General features: G+C 43.8%; 2 long non-coding RNA genes across 2 annotated transcripts; one reads left to right on the plus strand and one right to left on the minus strand.

Annotated features, from left to right (window-relative positions):
* The first annotated feature begins 503 nt into the window (after positions 1-503).
* On the plus strand, positions 504-17,760 carry LOC129704811 (uncharacterized). Its single transcript, XR_008724777.1, has 5 exons — positions 504-1,169; positions 3,430-3,491; positions 15,014-15,107; positions 15,751-15,938; positions 17,628-17,760. It is a non-coding gene; the product is annotated as an uncharacterized LOC129704811 (long non-coding RNA).
* Positions 13,068-17,655, minus strand: LOC129704812 (uncharacterized). The gene is made up of 3 exons (XR_008724778.1): positions 17,619-17,655; positions 15,720-15,825; positions 13,068-14,752 (listed from the first exon to the last, which is right to left on the minus strand). It is a non-coding gene; the product is annotated as an uncharacterized LOC129704812 (long non-coding RNA).
* Positions 17,761-27,095: the final 9,335 nt, after the last annotated feature.

Here is a 27,095-nt window from a genome sequence, read left to right on the forward strand (position 1 = left end):
CATGTACACCTGTAAGCACACACCTGCTGAAGGAACCTGGTCAATAGTTGGTTCTGCAAGGAATCACATGACATTTTACCAGCCCGATCTGCATTGTGTTATTTGAGTATGGATGGCCACACCTGATGTAACACTAAGACAGAAACATTGTCCTACTGGTCACATGTTGTGGAATTCCTTAGTGAGTCAGTGAGCTTCTGAATGTGGATTAGCCCTGCACCTTGCTCTAAAATGTGCTAAAAATAACTGAGTCCAGGTCACAAAAATGCTATTATTATCTCAAAAAATGTTCTCTCAGCTACTCTACCATGCCTCCAAAACGTTAGTGGAGTTGGTGCCACATGCTTTTGGAAAGAATTGGAGATGCATTCTTCACTATAAATATGAGATTCCAGTCCTTGAGTCACTCGCCTCAAAAAAAAAACAAAATGTAACCTATTGTAGTTTGCACGTAAAATGGGCTGAATGGAATTGTGATTAGTAAATGTCTTTTTCCGGGGACATTCTGTGCTGGAACATTTAGATTATTGAGATGCAGAGGGTGAGGTCCAAAGAATGAACCTCCACCTATATTTGATTAAAGTCATTGTTATTTTAAGAGCAGGGTGTATGGTAGTTGTGTTGTGCGTGTTGGAGTACAATGCTGTGTGTGACTCATACACATGGTAATGAAAAATAAACTGAAAAAAAGTTCTTCACGTATTGAAAGTCTTAACAAATATACATAATGCTTTGTGAAGAATGTAATGGATTGCAGATGAGGAGAACTATTTATCTAAAGCTGGAAACCAAAACACTTCTGATTACAAGTTAATGGCCCTTCAAAGGAATTGCCCTTGGCACATTGGAAATTCAGACAATAATCTGAATTGTATTTGAGTTTTAGTACGGCCTCTCACACAAGTTTTGTCCAACTACAGGAGATTGTCGTGGTGGCGGATAAAAGGCATGCCTGGAAACGGAATCCTTTAGTGGTATGTCTCCGTGCATCACTCAACTTAATTTCGATGAAAAGTAAGAAAAATGTAATAATGGGGACTGTCTGTGCTTTGCACGGTCGGCAGTTCACCATGTATCTGACGTTTATTGCCTGCCTGGTGGAGAAAATTATCTTACAACATGTTCGTGCACTCACAGTGAAAGCACTCATGTAGTAACAGACAAGAATGGTGAGTTACAGTTTCTCTCAAAGTGACTTGTCAACACGGTGACACAGCGGTCGAGTTGCTGCCTTACTGCGCCAGAGACCTGGGTTCAATCCTGACCACGGGTGCTGTCTGTACAAATTTGCATGTTCTCTCCCTGACCTGCATGGATTTTCTCCGGATGCTCCAGTTTCCTCCCACACTCCAAAGACCTACAGGTTTGTAGATTATGTGTAAGAAGGAACTGCAGATGCTGGTTTTCACCGAAGATAGACACAAAACTCTGGAGTAACTCAGCGGGACTGGCAGCATCTCTGGAGAGAAGGAATGGGTGATGTTTCAGGTTGAGAGTCTGAAGAAGAGTCTTGACCCGAAACGTCACGCATTCGTTCTCTAGAGATGCTGCCTGTCCTGCTGAGTTACTCCAGCTTTTTGTGTCTATCTTAGGTTTGCAGGTTAATTGACTTGGTAAAATTGTAAATTGTCCCTAATACTGTGTAAGATAGTATTAGTGTGCAGGGATGAATGGTCGGCACAGACTCGGTGGGCCGAAGGGCCTGTTTCCACGCCGTACCTCTAAACTAAACTAAAAACGGCATGTGCCCCAGCAGGCACTAATCCACAGCAGGATATGTGACCCAGCTAGATTCCTTTTAAGTGATTTTCTACCCCGTCCCTGCCATCCACATGTACCCACTTAACTCTATCCTGACGTTACCTCTTCTCCAGAGTCACAGTCCTCACCCGACCCCCTCACACCTGCCAATCCGTCACCCGACTGCCCACCCCTGAAATCTCATTCTAGCCACTGAACTGCTCAATTAGCCCAACATTATCCATTGTCTTGTCAGCTTGATCACCACCCATTCCCCAATCTGCCAGCAATCACTCCCAACCTCCGTCTTCTCCAACGAGCAAGGACGCAACCACCAACCCTCCTACTTTCACCATTGTTTGAACTTACCTGGACCCCAATCCCACCAATCTCCTGCTTCTGAACCTGGTTCTCAAATAACTTCTCGAAATGTAATTCTCATATTATATCCCCCACTCCCTCTCCCCTGACATCAGTCTGAAGAAGGGTCTCGACCCGAAACGTCATCCATTCCTTCTCAGCAGAGATGCTGCCTGTCTCGCTGAGTTACTCCAGCATTTTGCGTCTATCTTCGGCTCATGTGCAGTTCCTTCCCACACATTAAAATTTCAGTCTTGAGTCTTCGTTCAGTGCTCAATCTGAGCTTGATGTTTCCTAAAAGTTCGATGTGATCCCTTAGTTCCTTTCTCGCAGAATATACTAGGACAATAATTTGACTTATTCTGGCAAGCTATTACTAAAGTTCCGTCACTGGATACATTCATCCATGAAACTTTGCCTGAAGTAAATACAGGAATTCTGTCCTTAAACCCTGCAAAACTCCCATTCTACAGTAATTAATATTACAGTGTATGTCTCCCAATGCTATCACAATTCATTTAATCATGCTGTATGGAAACAAACCCTTCAGTTCAAGACAACCATTTGCACTATAGCACGCAACAAAAGTTTTTCACTGCACCTCGGTACACATGACAGTAAACTAAATTGATAAACAAAACGGAACTAATGCTACATTAATCTTATTTTTTATCTCACTGATATCTCACCATATCCGTCCAGATTATACCATTCGCCTACACATTAGGGACAATTAACAGTGGCCAATTTACCAACTAAGCTACACATTTTTGAGATGTGGGAGAAAATCAGAACCCCTGTAAGTAACCCAAATGGTCACAGGGAGAACGTGAAAACTCCACATTAACAGCATCAAAGGTTAATGTTGAACGTATTGAAGTAACTAGACTAAGTGGGACACATTGAGTCCCATGTTCACATGGGAGGGCTGGTCCCCCAATGCAATATTCCACCCCTCCACCAATTCCAATATTGGTGGCCAGTGGAGGGGGGGGGGGTGGGGGGGCTTTCTGGAGCGCTAGTATGGGTGTTGTGGGCCAAAGGGACTGGTTTCCAGAGGGCTAGTATGGACATTGTGGGCTGAATGGATTCTTGGGCTGGCAGCTCAGTCACTCAGGCCTGGTGGGCTGGCAGCTCAGTTACTCAGGCCTGGTGGGCTGGCAGCTCAGTCACTCAGGGCTGGTGGGCTGGCAGCTCAGTCACTCAGGGCTGGTGGGCTGGCAGCTCAGAAACTGCCAGAAATTCTGCCCAAAACAGGTAAGAGACTGTGAGAGAGAAGGGGGAGAGGGTGGAGAATCAATTTTAGACATTTTTCATCTTTTTCTGCAGATCACAGCAATGAAGGAGGAAAGTCGATCCTGGCCAATGAAGGGAGGGAGAAAAATACTGGGGTGAGTTTGCAGTTTCAACCACAGGGGGAGTTTACAGTTTCAACCACAGAGCAGGCCAAACAACTCATTGCATTTTCATTTCATTTTCATTTCATTTCCATTTCCATTGCAGTTTCAAGAAAAGGGCAGGCCAAACAACTCATTGCATTTATGTCATTTCCATTTCCATTGCAGTTTCAGGCACAGGGCAATCCAAACAACATTGTATTTTCATTTCATTTCCATTTCCATTGCAGTTTCAAGCACCGGGCAGGCCAAACAGCTAATTGCATTTTCATTTCATTTCCATTTCCATTGCAGTTTCATGCACAGGGCAATCCAAACAACTCATTGCATTTTCATTTCATTTCCATTACCATTGCAGTTTCAAGCACAGGGCAGGCCAAACAGCTAATTGCATTTTCATTTCATTTCATTTCCATTTCCATTGCAGTTTCATGCACAGGGCAATCCAAACAACTCATTGCATTTTCATTTCATTTCCATTACCATTACAGTTTCAAGCACAGGGCAGGCCAAACAACTCATTGCATTTTCATTTCATTTCCGCTTCCACTGCAGTTTCAAGCACAGGGCAGGCCAAACAACTCATTGCATTTATGTAATTTCCATTTCCATTGCAGTTTCAGGCACAGGGCAATCCAAACAACCCATTGCATTTTCATTTCATTTCCATTTTCATTGCAGTTTCAAGCACAGGGCAGGCCAAACAGCTCATTACATTTTCATTTCATTTGCAATTCCATTGCAGTTTCAAGCATAGGGCAGGCCAAACAGCTCATTGTATTTTCATTTCATTTCCATTTCCATTGCCGTTTCAAGCACAGGACAGGCCAAACAACTTATTTCATTTTCATCAAGGGCTAACAAATCATTTATTGCAAGTACATTGCAGACTCACAGTTCAATTGATTCACAGCTTAGAATAACAGTCGTGGACACTCCCTCGCGATCTTCCAGAGTGACTGACTCATGTCCAGGCATCTGGGGTTTTTTAGACCTGCCCCCACCGGAAGGGACGTTACCTTCATCGTGGTGGTTGACTGGTGAGAGGGCCAATCAGCTTATCTCAAGATTTTTTAAACCCTCATAACTTTTTTATTTTTCATGGATCGGAAAAATCCTCGGGGCAGCCTCAGTGGAGGAGGACTTGTGAGTAAGATGGCCAAAAATCATACTGATATAGGGTAGCGTTTTTTCTAAAATCAATATACAACGCAGACAGGAAGTGGTCAAGATGAGACTTTTAGTTATATAGATATGCTGCTTCGATATTGCTGCAGAACAGCAAACTGAAATTCCTTTCAAAGATTATTCATCTGTAGGCTATGTTAACTGCTTATAACCAACATTTGCTATATTTTAAATTTCAGATCTCCACCCCTTGAAGAGGGAATTAAGTTAATCGCTGTGTAGAGGGCAGTGGACGTTGTCTACATGGATTTTAGTTAGACATTTGATAAAGTCCCTCATGGTAGGCTGATCCTGTAGATTTAGAAGCACCGAATTAATAATGCCTTGGTGGTATGGATTGAGAACTAGCTTACTGATGGGAGACAGAGGGTTGTGGTGGAAGGACATTTGATAAGATTCCACATGGTAGACAGCTCTGGAACATTACATTGCATGGGAGGGGCAGCCATCTGGATTGAGAATTGGCTTCATGGAAGGGGGCAGAGAGTGATGGTGGAGGGCTGCTTATCGGACTGGAGGCCCATGACTTCTGGTGCATCAGGGATCGGTGCTGGGCCCATTGCTGTTTGTGGTTTATATCAACGATTTGGATGAAAATGTACAAGACATGATTAGTAAGTTTGCAGATGATACTAAAGTGGGTAGTATTGTAGATAGTGAAGATGGTTGTCAAAAATTACAGCAGGATCTAAAATCAGCTGGTGGGTTGAGGAATGACTAATCGAGTTTAATGCAGATGTGTGAGTTGTTGCATTTTGGAAACCCAAACCAGGACAAGACCTTCACAGCGAATAGCAAGGATCTGGGAAATGTTGTGGAAAATGAGATCTAGAGATACAGGTATATAGTTCCTTGAAAGTGGTGTTACCGATAGATAGAGAGATCAAGAAGGCCATTGGTACATTGCTCGGGGTATTGAGTGTAGAAATTGGGATGTTATTTAACAGTTCTACAAGACGTTGGTGAGGCTGCATTGTGTTCAATTTCGGTCACCTGGCTATAGGAAAGAGAGCAAAAAAGATTTACGAGGATGTTGCCAGGACTCAAGGGCCTGAGCTACGTGAAGAGATTGAGCAGGCTAAGACTTTATCTTAAGGAGGGCAGCAGGTTGAAAGGGTGATCTTATAAGAGTAATAAATAGGATGACTGCACACAGTAGGGGAATCAGGAACTAGAGGACATAGGGTTGAGAAGAGAGGAGAAAGATTTAATAGGAATCTGAAGGGCATCTTTTCCACTCAGATGGTGATGGGTATATGGAACATGCTGCTCATGGAGGTAGCTTAGGCCGGCATTATAACACCATTAAAAAGACATTTGGACAGGTAAATGGCTAGGGAGTATTGAAGATTATGAGTATTGACTATGGGTACTGCCTGTATGGAGTTTGTACGTTCTCCCCGTGACCGCATGGGTTTTCTGGGAGATCTTCAGTTTCCTCCCACACTCCAAAGACGTACAGGTTTGTAGGTTAATTGGCTTGGGTTTGTAGAGTTGGTATAAGTGTAAATTGTCCCAAGTGTGTTTAGGCTTATGTTAATGTGCGGAGATCGCTGGTCTGTGCAGACTCAGTGGGCCGAAGGGCCTGTTTCAGTGCTGTATCTCTAAACTAAACTAAAAATGAGTCTACAGTTAACGGCAAGACCCTGAACAGCATTGATGTGCAGAGGGATCTTAGAGTCCAAGTACATAGCACACTGAAGGTGGCAGCACAAGTAGATAGGGTGATAAATACGGCATATGGTGAGCTTAACGTCATTGCTAGGGGCATTGAGTATAAGAGCCAGGAAATCATGATGCAGCTCTATAAGACTTTGGTTAGGCCGGATTTAGAATATTGCGTGCAATTCTGGGCATCCCATTACAGGAAAGATGTGGAAGTTTTAGAGAATGCAGCGTCTATTTTAGTTATTAGGAGAGGTTGGGTGTACTCTGGTACTCTGGTTTACTCTGGTACGATGGAGATTGAGGGGAGACTTTGATAGAGGTGTATAAAATGATGAGTTATAGATAGGGTAGACAATCAGAACCCTTTTCCCAAGATAGAAATGTCCAACACTAGAGGGCAAGGCTATGTTGAGAGGGGGAATGTTTAATAGAGATGTGCGGGGCAGGTTTTGAACACAGATAGTGAAGGGAGCCTGAAACGCATTGCCAGGTATGGTGGTGGAGGTAGATATGATAGTGACATTTAAGAGGTGTTTAAAAAGGTGCAGGGATGTACAAGGGAAAGGGATATAGACCAGGCACTGTCAGGTGAGATCAGTTTAGCTTGGAAAGATATTTGGCACGAACATTGTGGGCCGAAGTGCCCCTTCCTGTGCTGTACTATGTATAGAGGGACACGGGCAAGTGTAGATGGGGTGGCATGAACAAGTCAGGCCAAAGGGCTTGTTTCCCTGCTGTATGAATTTATGACTCTCTGACAATGTTCAGGGTGGAGAGATCTGTGACCAGTGGAGTGATTTGTACTGGGACCTCTGCTGTTTGTGATATAGATGTTGCTTGGATGTAAAAGTAGACAGGTCAGTTAGTAACGGTTAGTAACAGGTCGGATACTGAGTTGGATGATCAGCCATGATCATATTGAATGGCGGTGCAGGCTTGAAGGGCCGAATGGCCTACTCCTGCACCTATTTTCTACGTTTCTATGTTTCTATGTAAGTTTGAAGATGGCACCACGATTGCTGCGGTTGCAGACTGTGATGAAGGCTGTCAAAGTATACAGCGGGATACACAGCAGCTACAGAAATGGGCAGAGAAAGGACTGGTGGAATTTGTGAGGTATCGCTCTTTCAGAGGTCTAATGTAAAGTGAAAATATAACATAACATTGTAACACCCTTAACAACTTTGATGTATAGAGGGATCTTGGGGTCTAAGACAACAACTACCTAAATGTAACAACATGAGAGTGGTTAGAGTAGCAATGTTACAAAATTTTGAGATTTTAAAAATCAAGTCTGTAATTTATCCCCTCAGATAAAGCATACAAATAAGTTTAATTTGACACCTAATTCACTTTCATATCTTCAGTATTAAAACAGTTATGGCCATTTTCATACTTGAAAATTAGCATCTTGTTCCCCATTGACTTAACACAAAAGCTGTGATCGAGGACAGTCAAATGACCATAACTTTCTTAAAAATTAAGAGAACTGAAAGAAATTGAAGCACTCTGAAACAAATATGAAACAATCTTACTTAGATGACTTGAAATTAAAGCATATAATTAGATAGTTACCTAATTGGAGCTAATTACAAAATTCAATTACTAGATCTAAACATCTATCAATTTCTTAATAGATTAACATTTTTAAATAGTCTGTGTCCAAATAACATTCACACAAGAATTCACAATATAACATAATTTTTAAATCTCATTGTCATGGATTTATATGCCAAAATGAAGGAATTTAATGTTTAATACCTGTAAATGAATGGCCATTTAAATCATCTTGCGAGTGGGTTTTTCTGGAACGCGATCATTTGGAACGTTGCGGTTTCTGGTGATTTAGTCCCCATATCGGCATGAAAAATACTGCCGGTTCGTATGGGGACTAAATCACCGTTTCACAACTTAAAATGTGAACTAAAGGCATCTTAAGGACCACTTTTATACATAAAAATAAATAGCTTTTGTTTACCTGTCACCTACATGAAATGCGTCCCCGTTGTCGACGTTGATGGCTTTAGAAGCTGATTTTAAAATGACTCCAGCGCTGGACTAGTCTGGCAATTAAAAAAAAAAAATACACAGAACGCCCGTCGGAATGATTCTTCAGCAAAAGCTTACACTCCAACCAAATATAATCCAGGACAAGGTAAGAAAAAAAACGCATTTTAACCCCGCCGCCCCCCTGCCCCCCCTCAAAGACAGCAAAATCGTGCACACGGCTGGTGGCAGAATTGCAGGCGCAATATTGTAACATACCTAGTTAGAATGGTTAAAAAGACATATGGTATGCTTGCCTTCATTGGATGGGGCATTGAATAGAAAAGTCAAAAAGTCATGATGCAGATTTATAGGACTACTAGACCAAGTGGGACCTGTTGGGTCCTGTCCCCTCAACGTGCGATTGTGGGGGGAGGGGGCAGCCTGTGGCATTAAACACACACTGACCAACCCCTCACACACACACACTAACCACACCCCCCACATACACACCAACTAAACACCCCCATTGATATTATATTAATATTCATTCACTCCTTTTACCCCATCCCCCGGTCTATCCACTCACGCATATCCCCCAACTCGCAGGCGTGGCTAGAGAGGGAGGGAGGGAGAGAGAGGGACAGAGACGCAGGGGAGCTTGCTGCCTTTTGGAGCTGGGGTTTCCAGGTGTCCGCTGCCTTTTGCAGCTGTGGTTTCTGATTTATGGTGTCTTTTGAGTGGGCAGTCCTGGGCGACGTGACTTGCAGCGCGTGAACACAACATGCCGCCATTGTGACGTCATCACATCATCAGCCAAAGCCAGCGGTTTCAGCGGTTTCATTTTCTAGGTTATTTGAGATTTTTGAACATTTTAATTAATAACTTGAGAAATAATGCATTAATTTTTCAGATAAGGCGATTTTTGACTTCATGGGATAAATCTCTACAGGAATATGTAAAACACACACACACACACACACACACACACACACACACACACACACACACACACACACACACACACACACACACACACACACACACACACACACACACACACACACACACACACACACACATCGATGATCAGAGTTTAAAGAGTTACTAGAGCAAATGGGACCCGTTGTGTCCCGTCCCCTCAACGTGCGGTTGCGGGGGGAGGGGGCGGCCTGCGGCATCACACACACACTAACCACCCCTCACACACACTAACCACCCCCATTGATATTATATTAATATCATAAACTCTTTACCCCATCCCCTACCCTATCCACTCACGCATAGCCCCCAACTCGCAGGCATCGCTAGAGAGGGAGGGGGTAGAGAGAGAGGGACAAAGGGGCACAGAGAGGGACACAGAGGCACCGACAGGGACACAGAGGACAGAGAGGGACACAGAGGCACAGAGAGGGACACAGAGGCACAGAGAGGGACAGAGAGAGGCACAGAGAGGGACACAGAGAGGGACACGGAGGCACAGAGAGGGACACAGAGGCACAGAGAGGGACACAGAGGCACAGAGAGGGACACAGGGAGGGATACAGAGGCACAGAGAGGGATACAGGCACAGAGAGGGACACGGAGAGGGACACGGAGGCACAGAGAGGGACACAGAGGCACAGAGAGGGACACAGAGGCACAGAGAGGGACCCAGAGGCACAGAGAGGGACACAGAGAGTGACATGGAGGCACAGAAAGGGACACGGAGGCACTCACGAAATAAATGCTAACATTGGATTTGCCTTCCTTACTATCAATTCAACTTACAAGTTAACCTTTTGGGAATCCTATACCAATTTCCCAAGTCCAATTTCTGTATCCTGTCCCCATTTAGAAAATAGCCTTTGCCTTTATTACTGCTGTCAAAATGCATAACTGCACACTTTGCTGCACTGCTTTCCATCTACCACTTCTCTGCTAACTCTCCCAATCTGTCCAAGTCCTTCTGCAGAGTCCCTGCTTTCTGTACACTACCTGCTCTTCCACCAACCTTTGCATCAACTGCAATCTTGGCCACAGAGCTTTCAATTACCTCGTCCAAATCGTTAAAATACAACGTGAAGAGTAGCGGCCCCAGCACCGAGCTCTGCGGAACTCCACTAGTCACTGGCAGCCAGCCAGAAAAAGACCCTTTTATTGCCACCCTTTGCCTTCTGCCATCCAGTCAACCTGCTGTCCACGCTAGTATCTGCCCTTTGATACCATGGGCTCCCGTCTTCCTTCGCAGCCTCCCATGTGGCACCTTATCAAATGTTTGCCAAAAAAGAATGATGCCTTGTTTTGTGGATATTAAGTACAGGGAGAAGTTGGATTGGTTGCTCTGGAATGCCAGAGGTTGCTGAGACCCATTAGAAATATATAAAATTGTGAGAGGCCATAGATAGGGCAGAGAGTCAGAACTCTTTTGATAGGATGGAAAAATCTAATACTAGAAGCGAGGAGAGCTGTGGTGGCGCTCGGCTGCGACCCGACTTTGGAGTTCGGAAGCTCCGGCTGTAGGCCTGGTGGACAGGAACATCGGGAGCTCCAGGTCCCTGGTGGGAGACCGCTTCTCGGAGCTCCCGCAACGGCAGCTTCTCCCGCTGGAATCGCAGGGTTGAAAGGACACGGAGCGAGGCCTAACATCGCCCGGTGCGGTTAGTGGGTTAGTGGCCCCGGAGCCCCAGTTCGCCTAGACGCTGCAGTTGGACTGCTGGAACGCGGGTTGGTCTGCTTAAACCACGGGGTTTAAAGGACATGGAGCCGGGGCCTAACATCGCCCGGCGTGGCTAAATGGCCACAGGACTTATCATCATCCGCCGGGGGCTTTAACATCGGAGCTCCAGTTCACCTGGACGCTGCAGTTGGACCGCGGGTGAAGAATAAAGGGAAGAGATAAGACTTTGCCTTCCATCACAGTGATGAGTTGTTGGAGGCTCAATGTGATGGATGTTTATGTAAACTGTGTTAAGTGTGGCTCTTGGGTATTTTTGTAATGTAAAAGATTCAGATTCAGATTCAGATTCAACTTTATTGTCATTGTGCAGTGTACAGTACAGAGACAAGGAAATGCAGTTAGCATCTCCCTAGAAGAGCGACATAAATATGAGCAATAAATAAATCTATTTACGTGCATACAGTCATAGTATTTTTTTTTCCTGGTGGGAGGAGTGTGCGGGGGGTGGGTGATTGGCAAACACCGAGGTACAGTGTTGAGTAGTGTAACAGCCGCAGGGAAGAAGCTGTTCCTGAACCTGCTGGTCCGGCAAAGGAGAGACCTGTAGCATCTCCCAGATGGTAGGAGGGTAAACAGTAAACAGATGGACCTTTTTTAGTCTCCTCAGGAAGAAGAGACGCTGGTGAGCCTTCTTGACCAGAGTTGAGGTATTGTGGGTCCAAGAGAGGTCATCGAAGATGTTGACCCCCAGGAACCTGAAGCTGGAAACACGTTCCACCTCCGTCCCGTTAATGTGGATGGGGGTGTGCGTGCCGCCCCTAGACTTCCTGAAGTCTACAATGAGCTCCTTGGTCTTCTTGGAGTTAAGGGCCAGGTTGTTGTCAGCGCACCATGTTGCTAGGAGCTGGACCTCCTCCCTATAGGCCGACTCATCATTGTTGCTGATGAGGCCAATCACTGTTGTATCTGTAGTACAAACTGTAGTAAATGTAATTTCGTTCAAACCTAAGTTTGAATGACAATAAATAGCATTTCATTCCATTCCATTAAGGTGAGAAGTGCAACGTTTAAAAGAGATGTGGAGGACTGTTTTTCTTCACAGAGGGTGATGAGTGCCTGGAATCCCTTACCAGAGTTGATGATGGAGGCAGATACAACAGCCATATTTAAGAGACTTTTAGATAGGCATTTGGATATGCAGGGAATATGGGTTAGGTGCAGGCAATTAAGAGTTGGTCTCGACATCATGTTTGGCACAGAAATAGTGGGCCGAAGGGCCTGTTCCTGTGCTGTACTGTTCTATGTTTAGTAGAGTGCCAGCTTCGCTAGCTTTCAGATTTATTTTGTGTCCACATGTGTTTAAATGGATGACTAAAGAAAGAAAGAAATATCTGCACAAGTGATCTAATCAAAGATTCAGGTGGCAGGAGAATTCAAACATTGAATCAGTCTTTTAATTTCCTGTCCAGGAATTTAATGGCCTGAATTTTGCAGCGGAAATGTTATCAAGGCTATTCATACTCATTTATTATTGAATAAATCAAGTGGCAAATTCTGGTGCCTGCGTATGCATAGCTAAACACAAATGTCAGGATGCCACTGTCTGAGTTGTCCCACTACTTCAGAAACTTCTCATGAATACCATTTCACTGGGGGCTCAACATTAACCTACTGAGAAAGGTGGGAGACTTGCAGTGCTTATTCACTAGATAACCACAACATGTGCCCAAGATAGTTGGAACTTCTCAAAGTTCAGCTGCAGTTTTAATTTGGTTTTAAATCATAACATTGAGCAAACAACTCTTTGATCAAAAGATTGGCATATAAAATAATTGAGTCTTACTCCTTAATTTTAATTATTATTGGCTTTTGATAAAAATGAAGTGTGTAGGAAGGAACTGCAGATGATGGTTTACTCCAAAGATGGACACAAAATGCTGGAGTAACTCAGTGGGACAGGCAACATCTCTGGAGAGAAGGAATGGGTAGCTTTTCGGGTCGAGACCCTTCTTCAGACTGAGGGTCGGGGAAAGGGAAACGAGAGATATAGATGGAGATGTAGAGATATGAAGAACAAATGAATGAAAGATATGGAAAAAAGTAACAGTGTTAAATGAAACAGGCCATCGTTAGTTGTTTGCTAGGTGAGATTGAGAAGCTGGTGTGATTTAGGTGGGGAAGGGATGGAGAGAGAGGAATTGCAGTGGTTACTTGAAGTTCGAGAAATCAATATTCATATGATGTGTTTTCTTTATATCTTTAATTTGTCTAATTTATTTATCTTTTAATCCCAATTTTAGAGCCACATTGCATAGAAACAGTACTTCAGCACAAATAACCGAAGCATGCCGACTAAAATAGCTCATCTAAGCTGGTCCCATTTGCCAGCATTTATCCCTCTAATCCTTTCCTATCCATGCACCTGTCCAAGTGTAGGAGAATTAAAAGGAGGCTGTTAATGGAACGAGAGAAATGTTTGCATGAAAATTAAAGAGACCATGAGACTTTAGGAATTGCTGTTGGAGCCTGCACAAATTCTCGGGACCGAACACCACCTATGTTGTAAAGAAATATGAGAAACTTCAAAGCAAGATCCTGGACATGGGTGTGTCAGCAAGGGTCGGGACGGGGAAGTGGATGTGGAATTCAGGCAGAGCTCCACTGCCAATGTCTAGCCAGTTCACCTGCTGTAAAATTGAATGTATGAGTATCAATGGGCACAATATGAGGTTGGGCCTATGTGATGTACCACTCATTCATGTCTTTTGTGCTCAGCCTTTGTGACTGAAGTGGATTCAGAGGGAATTTATTTTTTCAGAACTCCACTCTCATTGGCCAAGTTCACCAGCTGTAAAATTGATTGCGTGAGTGTCAATGAGCACAATGTGAGACCAATTTCCCTCCGCGGATGAATTAAGTTTTATCATATCCTATCGTATTGTGTGTGATGTACCGCTCGTTCATGATGTTTGTGCTCAACCTTTGTGACAGAAGGATTCAGGTGCGATTTACTTTTTCAGGGCAAATACATATCTCTTCAATATTGAGCACACAAACATTTGATTTTTTAACATTTCAGAAACCAACAATGAAACATCAGGAAAATTCTGAGAGCCTAACCACTATATATGTTGCTTTAAATTTGAAGTTTATGAATATTTACAATGGAGTTTTAACGTTAGTGTTTTGCTTTTAGTAAAAGCGAGCTTGGGTTGCTCCAGTATGCCTGCTTTGTTTTAGCTGTAATGGGCCCTCAGTGTTTTTAGTTGGACCAATGATAAATGACTCAAGTTTGTTCCATTTTTTGTCACTGATTTCTGTTTGACATTGAATTGTAATATATATAAACAGTAACACCTATAGAACATATTTAACTCTAACTTGGACAAAGTGCAAATCTTCCTGTGCTCAGTTGTGAAGAGGCTCAAAAATGTTTAATAATCATATGTACTGAAAATAGAACAATGAAATTCCTATTAACAATTCCGATAATTATAACAATAATAATTCCTATAAATAATAATAATCATGCTGTATTTGTGTTTGGAAAATGGTTTCATTAACAAAGAGCTCAGACTTAAAATAGAAAGCTGTGGGTCTGTGAGTCTCCACAGCGACACCTTGTCACTGACTTCATCAAGAATAAGGCAGTGGCCTCTGTGTGATTGAAACACCCAAAGCAAGGTTTGAGGCAAACTTGTTCCATCTGGCCTTTCTTCTTTTGACTGGCACTTTCTTAAACAGTTTGACAAATCTGAATGATGAAAACACAACATATACACAATAGACATTTTGACAGCACTGTCCACCTGCATAAGCACTCACTGTAAAGCAAGTGTTCAACTAGGGGTTGGTGGTGATGGAGGATAGAATAGAGTACTGATTCAAGTGTAAATCATTGTTAAGTACACCCCATTTGTTTACACCTAGCATTTACATTGTGATCAGTGCATTTAACAGCATTGGCTCTCCTGAATGCAATGGTCTGATTTTGATCTTGAAATTTGTCTTTCAGCCAAGTCAGCCGGCTAACATCAGTTGTATCAACATGGCATAAATCTTCTGGTGGTCAAAATGCATTTTGCACAATGCTCTGTTGTATGTTGAAGGTGTGTTTCTGGAGCTTTTTGACAAGTTTTATGTTGTTATTGCTGTTGGAATTTGCCACCTCCATGCCCAATTAGCAACCTATAATTAACTCTTTGAGTGCAAGGGATCCTAATTTGGAAATGTTGCTTTACAATTCTAAATCTGACAGGATCGCTACATAATGATAAATGTTGAAACACTCCAATAATCAGCAAGCTATATATAGGTACTTCACACCTAATGGGCTTGTGTGTATGTTCGTGTGTATATTGTAATTGAAATAATTCTGGGAACACAATCACTCTGTATTACTAATACCTCCAGGGCCCATTAACACTACAAGTGTTAAAGGAAGCACAATATTTTCAAAACGATAATGTTAACAAAGTTAATGACCTCAAAAATTAATAATGTTAGAATGCCTAAATGTTCTGGTTCAGTAAAATAAACGAAGGATATCCCCTACTGAGCTGTGAGTGGTAAGGTTTATCTCATTAGGTTTTTCTTTTTCAATGAACTAATCACATTCATTCCGGCTCTGTGCTATAAACATGTTTTGTACATTTACCCAGTAAATAATTAAACCCCAAAAAGCTGTAAAAAAGAATTATTGTGTCAAAAATTGTGGTTACCGTAATAACAGTAGTGTGTTTTTTTCGTCAGATATCATTTAAATATCAGTTTGAGTACCTAGAACTGTGCCTCAAAGCTGCTTGAAGTCCATGCTGCAATATGAACCTATGCCCAAGGAAATCAGACCAAGAATTAGTACAGTTTGGGCCTCTTAGGTTTGGCAAATCATTTCAATTCTTCACTATTGATCAGAGCATGAAAACCTGGAGAAAGATCAGGTAAGGGTCTCCTCGATACCCCGCAGCTCTGCTCTTGCTCCCCCTCCCCTCCAGTCGCAACAGGGGCAGAGTGCCCCTCGTCCTCACCCTTCACCCCATCAGCCGTCGCATACAGCACACAATCCTACAACATTTTCGCCACATCCAACAGGATCCCACCATCAGTCACATCTTCCCATCTGCACCCCTTTCCGCTTTCCGCAGAGACCGTTCCCTCCGTAACTCCCGGGTTAACTCGTCCCTTCTCACCCAAACCACCACCTCCCGCGATACATTCCCCTGCAACCGCAGGACTTGGAACACCTGTCCCTATACCTCCTCCCTTGACTCCGCACAAGGACCCCAACAGTCTTTTCAGGTGAGGCAGAGGGTCACTTGCACCTCCTCCAACCTCATCTACTGTATCTGCTGTTCCAGGTGTGGACTCCTACATATCGGCGAGACCAAGTGCAGGCTCGTCGATCATTCCGCTGCACACCTCTGCTCAGTTTGTCTAAAACTTACCTGATCTCCCGGTTGCTAAACACTTTAACTCCCCCTCCATACTGACCTGTCCTGGGCCTCCTCCACAGTCAGTGTGAGGCCCAACACAAATTGGAGGAACAGCACCTCATATTTCACTTGGGCAGATTACAACACAGCAGCATGAATATTGACTTCTCTAACTTCAAGTAACCCTTACTTTTCCTCTCTGCCCATCCCTACCCCTATCTTAGTTCTCCATCTGACTGTCCCCCTGGTTAAATGTTATATTTGTCTGCTTCGTTGTCACCTTCCCCTTGCTAACAGTGATCTATTCTACATTTCCTTTGAGCTTTGGCCCCTTTGATGCCTTGTTTCCACACTTTACCCTTTCCATATCTCTGTGATTGTCCCTCTCCCCTCACTCTGAAGAAGGGTCTCGACCCGAAATGTCCCCCATTCCTTCTCACCAGAGCCACTGAGTTACTCCAGCATTTTGTGTCTCTCTTAAGTGAGGGTGAGGGTCTGGGTACGCAGCAACCTAAAGCGCTGCTGTGAAGGCAAGGAGCACTTCTTGGTAAAATTAATTCAAACTTTCTAAAAAAACATCACTTATTTTACATTTTATGACCTCCGGCAGTACCTTGGAGGTAAATTGGAATTATAGTCCCTTAAAACAGGATTACCGGGAAAACTCCACCCAATTCATTCCAATTTTAGAGTGGGAACGTAAATAAAGGGCCCAAGTTTGATTATTCAGGAGGGCCCATGTCAGTTCTGCAATGGGTCCCCATCTTGTAGTCTGCAGGCTTCAAGGAGATGTACAGCACAAGGTCATGTCTGAAAATTGCTCCATCCTACACAAATATTTTTATACAATTCTCTCTTACCTCAAATCTAATGTAACACCACTTTGGTAAAGGCCTTTTTTTTATGGGTCTCATTAATTAATAAGTTATTTAGGACTTTGTTTTAACACCTGAATCAACGCAATGTTATTTTTCAATTTTCAGTCTCCAATCTTGCTCAGACTTCATTACAATGTGATTGGTTCCAGATTTATTTCCATGTTTGCCAATATTCATGGCCTTTAATAATATAATTGGAAAAATAAATTTGCGCTAAATATACATCTTCAATTGAAAAATCAGTTCTCAATTGAATTTTATTGTAGGAAGTAGTATTTTGAAATTAATAACAACATTATATTATACTTACTGATCGCAGACTGGTGCCCATTGAGTGTGATATCGTGATGACAGGCCTCAGCTACACTGGAAGTCCTTGCATCACTTCTTGGCCTGGAAGAAGGAAAAACAAATGTCAATAAAAGTTTCAATGTTAGAAGAGAGCTGACGGCCTTGGCAGCTATTGGGGTTTTTCTTATGAATGAACTAATCTTACTCTATTCATAAGGTCATAAGGTCATAAGTGATAGGAGCAGAATTAGGCTATTTGGGTCATGAAGTCTACTACACCATGGCTGATCTATCTCTGCCTCCTAACTCCATTCTCCAGCCTTCTCCCCAAAACCCTTGACACCCAAATTAACACTCGTATCTCTGCCTTAAAAATATCTATTGACTTGGAGTCCACATCCTTCTGTGGCAAAGAATTCCACAGATTCACCACCCTCTGGCTAAAGCAATTCCTCCTCATCTCCTTCCTAAAGGAATGTCCTTTAATTCTGGGGCAATGACCTCTGGTCCTAGCCTCTCCCATTAGTGGAAACATCCTCTCCACATCCACTCTATCCAAGCCTTTCACTATTCGGTAAGTTTCAATGAGGTTCCCTCTCATCCTTCTAAGCTCCAGCGAGTACAGGCCCAGTGCCGTCCAACGCTCATATGTTAACCCACTCATTCCTGGGATCATTCTTATAAACCTCCTCTGGACCCTATCTATAGCCAGCACACTCTTCCTCAGATATGGTGCCCAAAATTGCTCACAATACTCCAAATGCAGCCTTTATGAGCCTCATAGAGAATTATTCATTCTTTAATTAAAATATGTGTCCTGTAAGTTAATGTTTAAAAAAATAAATTATCAAATTAAAGTTTGTTTTTGAGCAATCATTGGCCTCCGCGTTCTTTTACATTCTACAATCACTCTGGAGGCATCTCTTCTTCTCTCTGCTGCATCAAGGGTTCCATGGTCTTTTTAAGGTCATGTGATAGGAGAAGAATTAGGCCATTTGGCCCATCAAGTCTACTCTGTCATTCAATCATGGCTGATCTATCTCTCCCTCCTCTCCCCATTCTTCTGCCTTCTACCCTTAACCCCTGACATCCGTACTAATCAAGAAATTCTTGCACATAATCAAGCGATTGTTGCATGAAGTATTGACCCTGGCTTAGCATGTTGTCACTGAGATGGAAGAGCCATTTTACACCCTGCTTCATTCTTTACTGAAAACGACCTGAATGTTGGCATTGGGCTAAGGTCAGGGCATCCTGGCACAAAGCCCTGTGAAGGGGCAAGTCACTCTAGTAAACCAGGAATGACTAGAAAGGTATTTCTGGACATGTTACCCCACCCAGATACAGAATGAAAGATGATGGGATCGACACTTCATCATAATGAAGCACGCTGCTTTCTCCCGGTGCCACTTTGTAGACCTTTACAAGCTTTATCTCAATGATTTGAATGAGGATATACAAGGCATGTTTAATATGTTTGCAGGTTACACTGAAGTGTAGGAAGGAACTACAGATGCTGGTTTATACCGAAGATAAACACAAAATGCTGGAGTAACCCAGCAGGACAGGCAGCATCTCTGGAAAGAAATAATGGGTAATGTTTCTGCTTGAGACCCTGGCTCTCAATAGTCACAGCAGGATTTTGATCAGCTAGGCAAGTGAACTGAGGGACAGTTGATGGAGTTTAATGTAGATAAGTGCAAGATGTTGCATCTTGGTAAGTGAAACAAGAGCTGGATCATAACAGTGAATGGCAGGACCCTGGGGAGTGTTGTAGAGCAGAGGGATTTAGCAGTGGAGATACATAGTTCACTGGAAGTGGTGTCACAGGTAGATAGGGTGGTCAAGAAGGCTTTCGGTACATTGGCCTTCATCGGTGATGGTATTCAGTACAGAAGTTGAATTGTTATGTTACAGCCATATAACACAATGGCAGGTCTGAATTTGTAGTATTGTTACATTTTTGGTCACCCCAGGGGGGACCAAAACCCCAGAGGGGACAGAGAGACGAGAGAGAGAGAGGGAGAGAGAGAGGGGGAGAGAGAGAGGGGAAGAGAGAGAGAGAGAGAGAGAGAGAGAGAGAGAGAGAGAGAGAGAGAGGAGAGAGAGAGAGAGGGTGAGAGAGAGGGGGATAGAGTCAGGGCTGCCATCTCCCATGCATTGAGCGTGAGAATCACGCATTTCACCAAATTCTCACGCTGATCACAAATTTCTCTCGCTCTGTTGTGAGAAATTCTGTAATCAACAAAAATTTCAAAACTCATATCAACTGCATGGGCCGCGGGTGTTGGAAGCGGAAGCAGTGGCGGGGACAGATGCGGACGGGGAGCGGGGCTGGCGAGTGTTTGCCGGGCTGGCGAGTCGCTCACTGCAGCTCCGACCATTGAGCAGCCTCAGTGCAAGAGTCCCGGGCCGTCAGAGGCGTCGGAAGCGTTGCGCCGCTGCCGTGAGAGTCTCTGTGCCAAATTCGCCCAGGTGACCGGCATGGATCAGGCTGCGGCTCGGTGCATCCTGGAGGACAACCAGTGGCAGCTGGAAGTAAGTACCAAGCACAGGGTAGAAACGATGGAAGATAGTGGAATTCAAATGGGGGTGGTTGGTGACAGCATCCTGCTTGCCTGCTAGATTTTCACTTACTGTAACTGCAGGAAAAATGTTCCCGATGTTCGGGGAGTCCAGAACGAGGGTTCACAGTTTAAGAATAAAGGGGGGGCAGTTAGGACTGAGATGAGAACAAACATTCTTCACGCAGAGAGTTGTGAATCTGTGGAATTCTCTGCCACAGAAGGCAGTGCAGGCCAATTCACTGGATGTTTTCAAGAGAGAGTTACATTTAGTTCTTGGTGCTAATGACATCAAGGGATATGGGGAAAAACAGGGAAAAAGCAGGAACGGGGTACTGATTTTAGATGATCAGCCACGATCATATTGAATGGCAGTGCTGGCTCGAAGGCCTACTCTTGCATCAATTTTTTTATGTTTCCATGTTTCTATATTTCTATGTTTCCATAGGGGTTAGGAAAGCTGGAACTTGGAGCGCAGACGTCTGAGGGCTGATCTTATAGAGGTGTATAAAATCATGAGGAGAAAAGATAGAATGCACAGTCTTTTATCTAGAGTAGGGTAATCATGAACCAGAGGATATCAATTTAAGATGAGAGGGAAAATATTTAATATGAACATGAAGGACAACTTTTTCACACAGAGGCTGGTGGGTGTATAGAACAAGCTATCAGAGGAGGTAGTTGAGGCAAGTATTGTAACAATATTTAAAATACATTTGGACAGTTACATGGATAGGAAAGGTTTAGAGGGATATGGGTCAAATGTGGGCAGGTGGGATTAGTGTAGATGGGGCATCTTGGTTTGTGTGGACATCTTGAAGTCCTGTTTCCATGCTGTAGGACTAAGTGGAATCACTATTATTCTTGCGCTGCTAGCAAAGTAAACCGCTTCATTACTGCAGGCTTAACGAAAAGCTAGAGTTAAAACTGTGAACAGGGATCAGCACAGGTTGAATTAACAACATGAGAAATTAATTCAAGGCAATTATTATGATTACATAGCCAGCATGCAGGCCTAGCTGCAGAGTTGCTGCCTTACAGCACCAGAGACCCGTGTTCGATCCTGACTACGGGTGCTGTCTGTGTAGAGTTTGCACATTCTCCCTGTGACTGCTCTCGTTTTCTCCAAGAGCTCCAGCAGTTTGGCTTGGCAAAATTCATAAAATTGTCCCTAAAGTGTATAGGATATTGTTGGGCCCATATCCCTCGAACCGTATCAAGGGTCTCGACCCAATACATCACGCATTCCTTCTCTCCAGAGATGTTGCCTGTCCCGCTGAGTTACACCAGCATTTTGTGTCTAACCCTATTCTATCCATGTACCTGTCCAAATGTATTTTTGAATGTTTTGACAATATCTGCCTCAACTAACTCCTCTGCAGCTCGTTTCATATACCCACAACCATCTGTTCCAAAATGTTGCCCCTCAGGTTCCGATTAAATTATTCCCTTCTGACCTAAAACCTATGTCCTCTGGTTCTTAATTCTTGGATAACAATCTCTGTGGATTAACCCTATATATTCCTCTCATGATTGCATACACCTCTATAAGGTCACCCCTCATCCTCCTGCGCTCCAAGGAATAAAGTCCCAGCCTGCTCGACCACCTCCTGCATCTCAGGCCAACAAGTCCAGGCAACAGCCTCGTAAATAGTCTCTTCACCCAGTTTAACAACATTTTTCCTCCAACATGGTGCCGAGACCTGAACACAATACTCTAAATGTGACCTCACCAAGGTCTTGTAGAACTATACCATAACATGCCAACTTCTATTGATTGATGCAGGCCAATGTGCCAAAAGCCATCCTGACCATCGGATCTACCTGTGACGCCACTTTCAAGGAGCTATATACCTGCACTCATCAATCCCTCTGCTCCACAACATCCCCCAGAGCCCTGTCGTTCCCTGTGGAGGACCTACACTGGTTAGACTTCCCAAAATGCAACATATCACACTTATCTGTATTAAATTCCATAAACCATCCCTCAGTCCACCTGCCCAACCATCTTTGCTATCCACAATACAACGCATTTTAGTGCCACCTGCCTTGTATTTTCTCATCCAATCCCACAATCCTGTTTATATCAACGGGACCCATGATCCCATTTATATCAATGGGACGATGGTTGAAACGGTCAAGAACTTCAAATTCCTGGGCGTGCATATTTCCAAAGATCTTTCCTGGTCCCAGCACACTGATGCAATCATAAAGAAGGCACATCAGCGCCTCTACTTCCCTAGAAGATTACGGAGAGTCAGTAGTCAAGGAGGACTCTCTCAAACTTCTACAGGTGCACAGTAGAGAGCATGCTGACCGGTTGCATCGTGGCTTGGTTCGGCAACTTGAGCGCCCAGGAACGGAAAGGAATGCAGAAAGTTGTGACCACTGCCCAATCCATCATCGACTCTGACCTCCCCACCATCGAAGGGATCTATCACAGTCGCTGCCTCAAAAAGGCTCCCAACATCTTCAAAGACCCACACCATGCTGGCCACACATTCATTTCTCCATTCCCATCGGGAAGAAGGTGCAGGAGCTTGAAATCAGGAACATCCAGGTTCAGGAACAGTTTCTCCCCCACAGCCATCAGGCTATTAAACTCGCCATCAAACAAACTCTGAACAATAACAGCTTATTGTACTCTATCTGTTTTTCTATTGTGTATATATATGGTCTATGGTATATAGACACACTGAACTTTTATCTCCTGTTCCATACTATGTTTACATATTCGGTTGTGCTGCAGCAAGCAAGAATTTCATTGTTCGATCTGGGACACATGACAATAAACACTGTTGACTTGACTCTTGACTTGACTTGACTCAAATCATTGATGTAGATGACAAACAGCAATGGGCCCAGCACCGAACCCTGAGGCACACAACTAGTCACAGGCCTCCAGTCCACGAAACAACCTTCCATGATCATCCTCTGCTTTCTTCCATTAAGCCAATTTTCTATCCAAGCGGCTCTCTCTCCTTGGATCCCATGCAATCTAACCTTCCAGAGCAGCCTACCATGCGGAATCTTGTCAAATGCCGTGCTGAATATATATATAATGTGTATTGCTCTGCCCTCATCAATCTTTTTGGGCACATCTCCAAAAAACTCAATTAGATTGGTGAGACACAATCTCCCTCATACAAAACTTTGTTGACTATCCCTAATCACCCCCTATCTATCTGAATCCATGTATATCTTATCCCTCAGAATACTCTCTCGTAACGTTCTGACCACAGATGTTCGGCTCACTGCCCTGTAGTTCCCAGGTATTTCTGTGCAGCCCTTTTGAAATAGAGGCACAGCATTTGGCATCCTCCAGTCTTTCAGCAACTGACCCGTATTTAATGACAACTCATAAATCTCTGCCAGGGCACCTGCAATTTCTTTTCTAGCTTCCTGCAGTGTCCCTTAGCTTCTAACATGAAGCTGCGCTTAGCAATGCCTAGATGGACAGTGCTGTGAATGTTTCAGTGTGGTGGGGATACGCAGAGATTGCAAGTTTGCAAGGGACATTGCATGGTTTTTTTCAAGCAGCTTCTTCTCAAGAGTCAAGAGTGTTTAATTGTCAAATGCACCAGCTAAGTTTAGTTTAATTTAGTTTAGAGATACAGCGCGGATATAGGCCCTTCGGCCCCACTCCGTCCGAACCGACCAGCGTTCCCCGCACATTAACACTACCCTACACACACATGGGGCAATTTACACTCATACCAAGCCAATTCACCTACAAACCTGTCCATCTTTCGAGTGGGGGAGGAAACCGAACATCTCGGAGAAAATCCACGCAGGTCACGGGGGTACAAACTCCGTGCAGACAACACCCACCGTTGGGATCGAACCCAGGTCTCTGGTGCTGCAAACGCTGTAAGGCAGCAACTCTACCGCTGGGCCACCGTGCTGCCCAAAGGAAATTCTTACTTGCAGCAGAACAAGCCAATGAACTCCACTTAAAAAAAGTAAAACTCCCCAAAAAAAAAAAAAAAATGACTCTCAGATTAATATATAATACAATAAAACTAAAACAATAATAATTAAAATCCCGTATTCTAACTCCTCCAGTAACCCAGGGACCTTTTAAAGTTTTGCTAAACCGAAGTCCTGCAAACAACCACCCAGTCAATCCAGAACATTCTGCTGTTGCTGTTCTGGCATTGCCTCAAAAGCCTAAACCCCATCTTTTCTGTAAAGCTGGTCCTAGGACTCACTGGTCCCTCTCCTTCCGGTCTTTTGCGGCTGCTGTACAACTTCTTCCCGAACGTTAGTTATCATGACAGTGTGGCCAACTGCTGAGGGTCTTTGACGATATTGGCTACATTTTTGAGCAGCTTATAACCCAGTGATATGAATATTGACTTCTCTAACTTCAAGTAACCCTTGTTTTCCCCCTCTCTCTCTCTCTCTCCATCTCTTTCCTATTCTAGTTCTCCGACCAATCTGACTAAATTAAACTTTATCTCTGTGTGCGTTGTTGTCACCTTCCCCGAGCCAAGAGTGAACTAAAATGACACATTTTGACTTGATCTTTGTCCCCTTTGATATCGTTTTCAAACCTTACCCTTCCATATCACTGTGTCTCCCTCTCCCCTGACTCTCAGTCTAAAGAAGGGTCTCGACCCGAAACATCACCCATTCTTTTCATCCAGAGATGCTGCCTGTCCCGCTGAGTTACACCAGCATTTTGTGTCTATCTTCAGTGTAAACCAGCATCTGCAATTCCTTCCTACACATTTTTGAGGCAGTGGCTCCTATAGATAGTCATTGAATCATACAGTATGGAAACAGGCCCTTTGGCCCAAATTGGCATGCCAACCAACATGCCCCATCTACACTAGTCCCACCTGGTCAGATTTGGCCCATATCCCTCTAAGTCTGTCCTACCCACGTACCTGTCCAAATGTCATTCACTTTAATGGTGAGATTGTCTGTACCTGTGATGGACCTGGCAATGTCTACCACTCTCTGTAGCCACCATCGTTCCTGCGTGTCTGAGTTAACGACCAGCGCTAACAGTCAGAATGCTCTCTACCAAGAGACCCAGTTCTCATGCGTTTGATGATGGATTCGGGATAGTGGATGACGGGATGATGGATGATGGATAATGACGTACACCAAGATGAGCGAGGCCTGCTGTACGGGTTCTTATTTCCCCAATGGATTCACTGACCGTCTCCTACCTCGGGTGCATGAATCAGTGATGGTTGGATGAGTATAGCATCATGACAGGATATCCTATCTATGCCTGTCTTTAAAATCTTCCCTCCACATCCGATGTTCCAGTGAAAACAACCCAAGCCTATCCAACCTCTCCCTGTACCTGAAACTCTTTAATCCAGTCAGCATTCTGGTAAACCTCTTCTGCACCCTCTCCAAAGCCTCCACGTCTTTCCTGTAATGTGGCGAGCAGAATTACATGTGATACTCCAAATGTGGCCTAACCAAAGTCCTATGGAACTGTATCATGACATCCCAACTCCTATATTCAATGCCTCTAGCAATGAAGGCAAGCTTACCATAAGCCTTCTTTACCACAGAACTTGTGCTGCTACCTTCAGTGAGACTCCAAGATTCCTCTGCACACTGATGTTAAGGGTCTTGCCATTAACTGTATACTCTTTCCTTACATTCTCCCTCCCAAAGTGCAACACCCCACACTTGCTCTGGTTAAACTCGCCTGCCATTGTTTTATACCCGACCTTGTCTTCTGACAGCATTTCTCGCTGTCTCCAATTACTCCAGTTTTGGCGAAGTCAGCAAACCAATCCACCTGCATTTACATCTAAACCATTTATATCTATCGATAAAGCAGAGGTCCACGCACAGCTCCCTGCAGAACTCCACTAGTCACAGACCTCCAGCCAGAATATCTTCCTTCCACCACAACCCTCTGTCTTCAATGAATAAGCCAGCTCTGAATCCATACGATCAAGTCATCATGAATCCCGTACATCTTAATCTTCTGGATCAGTCTACCATGAGGGACCTTTTGAAAAGTCTTTCTGAAACCCATGTGTACAACATCCACCACCCTATCTTCATCAATCTCCTTCATTACCTCCTCAAAAAACTCAATCCGGTTAGTGAGACATGACCTGCTGTGTACAAAACCGTGCTGGCTATCCTTAATTAGCCCATTCTCTTCCAAATGGGAGTAAACCCCATCTCGAAGATTTCTCTCCAATAGTTTCCTTACCACTGACGTGAGGCTCACTGGTCTACAGTTCCCTGGATTTTCTCTACTTCCTTTCTTAAATAAAGGAACAACATTGGCCACTCTCCAGCTCTCAAATGAGTGCTTTTTGCAACTGTCAGCACATTTGTGGCGACTCTATTGTGTTTTGTATTTAAAACCAAATGTTTTTTGCTGTACCCAGCTAGGTACAAGTGACAATGAAGTATCATCATAATCATCATCATCACCATCACCATCACCATCACCATCACCATCACCATCATCATCATCATCATCATCATCATCTGGGACATCGTCTGTAGCTCGAGAAGAAACAGAAATCCTCATCAAGGCCCCTGCAATCTCCTCTCTTGCCTCCCTCAATAACATGCAATAGATCCCATCAGGTCCTGGGGACTCATCCACCTTAATGTCATAAGGTCATAAGTGATAGGAGTAGAATTAGGCCATTCGGCCCTTCACGCTTACTCCGCAATTCAATGGCTGATCTATCTCCCTCCTAATCCCAGTCTCCCGCCTTCACCCCATAACCTCTGACACCTGAACTAATCAAGAATCTATCTATCTCTACCTTAAAAATATCCACTGACTTGGCCTCCACTGCCTTCTGTGGCAAAGAATTCCGCAGATTAACCACCCTCTGACTAAAGAAATTTCTCCTCATCTCCTTCATAAATAACATCCTTTAATTCTGAGGCTATGAACTCAAGTCGTAGACTCTTCCACGAGTGGAAAC

This window comes from Leucoraja erinacea, chromosome 16 (genome assembly GCF_028641065.1).
Source record: "Leucoraja erinacea ecotype New England chromosome 16, Leri_hhj_1, whole genome shotgun sequence".
Classification (NCBI taxonomy): domain Eukaryota; kingdom Metazoa; phylum Chordata; class Chondrichthyes; order Rajiformes; family Rajidae; genus Leucoraja; species Leucoraja erinaceus.